The sequence below is a fragment of the Prionailurus bengalensis genome, chromosome D1 (assembly GCF_016509475.1).
Source record: "Prionailurus bengalensis isolate Pbe53 chromosome D1, Fcat_Pben_1.1_paternal_pri, whole genome shotgun sequence".
Classification (NCBI taxonomy): domain Eukaryota; kingdom Metazoa; phylum Chordata; class Mammalia; order Carnivora; family Felidae; genus Prionailurus; species Prionailurus bengalensis.
The window spans coordinates 61,212,683-61,214,613 of NC_057346.1; the positions used below are offsets into that span (position 1 = coordinate 61,212,683).

At 37.6% G+C, this 1,931-nt stretch overlaps 1 pseudogene; it reads left to right on the forward strand.

Annotated features, from left to right (window-relative positions):
- The first annotated feature begins 700 nt into the window (after positions 1-700).
- LOC122483452 lies at positions 701-1,673 on the forward strand (annotated as a pseudogene).
- Positions 1,674-1,931: the final 258 nt, after the last annotated feature.

Here is a 1,931-nt window from a genome sequence, read left to right on the forward strand (position 1 = left end):
AAATTATCTTTTCTTTGAGTTGTTTATGTGGTGAATTTTTTTACTGTAAAAGTAGAAAAATACTAATAATAAATTCACCAACCATAGCATAAAAGCACCATTTTATTAAAAGATACATATATATATATATATATATATATACACACACAAACACAGTCTCATTAAAGCAAATAAAGGGAAAAGTAACACTTAACAAAGAAGGGACTATGACAGGTAAATAAGCCTTATATGTAGACATTCTTGATCTTCATATCCAAAGTTTCTTCCCATTCCAATTCCTCAACATATTGTAGTTTTTCACAACATATTGTAGTTTTCTCTTATGTTTCCACTCAACTAATCAAAGTAACTTGAAAATGTAATACAAGTTTTGCTTACTGGCAGCGTTTTCAGCTGGTACTAGTGAATACAGACGAGGATTTCACAAAAGAATGAGCTAAAGATGATCATGGATCACTACACCACACTACCACCAGAAAAGACTGTTTCTAACTTCTACAGTTCCCATGGAATATTAAGTGGGATAGTCAATAATTTGAATTTAATAGTCAATTGTCCTCAAATGACTTTCCATTATGATTTTTAGTGTCTAATTGGTATGCTACTATATATAGTGATATCCAAACACCATATATTGCCTTATGTCTCCCCAGAAATACTGAAGAAGACCATAGTATATTTTCCAACAGTTCTCAGCAGGATGTCCTCTGTCAATGACACTGCTTCAAATCCCTCTGCCTTCCTTCTGCTGGGTATACCTGGTCTGGAAGCTTTCCATATCTGGATTGCTTTCCCTTTCTTTGTTGTTTATCTGATAGCACTTGTGGGAAATGCCACAATCCTGGTTGTGATCAAGACTGAGCAGAGTCTTCATCAACCCATGTTCTAATTTTTGGCTCTTCTCTCCTTTATTGATCTAGGCCTTTCCACTTCTACCATTCCCAAGATGCTATCTTCTGGTTCAATTTCAGGGAGATAAAATTTGAAGGCTGCTTCATCCAAATGTTCTTTATCCATACCTACACTGGCATGGAATCCGTTGTACTGCTGGCATGGCAACTGACTGCTTTGTTGCCATCTGTTACCTACTGACATATACCACTATTCTCACCAACAGAGTGGTAGCCATCATGGCCTCTGTTGTAGTGGGGAGGCCAGTCCTTCTTGTCATCCCTTTCTGCCCTCTTCTCAAATGGTTGCCCTTTTGTGGATACTACATTATTCCTCACACCTACTGTGAACACATGGGAATCGTGCATCTTTCCTGTGCTAACATAAGGGTCAACATCATCTATGGCTTATATACCATGGCTGCCCTGATTTCTGACTTGATCCTTATTGCCCTCTCCTATGTTCAGATCCTACGAGCTGTTTTCCACCTTCCTTCCCGGGATGCCAGACTCAAAGCACTCAGCACATGTGGCTCCCATGTCTGTGCCATTTTAGCATTTTACACACCAGCATTTTTCTCTTTTATGGCTCACTGATTTGGTAGTAATATTCCTTGCTACATCCACATCCTTCTGGCCAATCTGTATGTGGTTGTTCCCCCTTGTTTAAATCCAGTCATTTATGGAATCAGGACAAAGCAAATTCAGGACCGAGTTGTGAAAATATTTGTAAATAAAGAATGACCCAAATGTATTCAAAAATTAATAAATTCTTCTAGGCTAACCTTCAACTTGTACATCTCTCAGGGTGTCCCAAATTGGGATTATGTAAAGGTCATTCAGACATTACTTCAGCCTTTATTATAGTCTCTTAAACTCACACTCATTGGTGCCTTTATGTAATTTCCATTTTTTCAATAGATTATATACTACTGTTTCTCACTGAAGGTGAGAGAAGATTGTGGGGCCTTGTAAAAGATGTAATCAAATTCTTGAATGCATGTGGACATGCCAGCAGTAAAATTTATGTACAGATTTGAT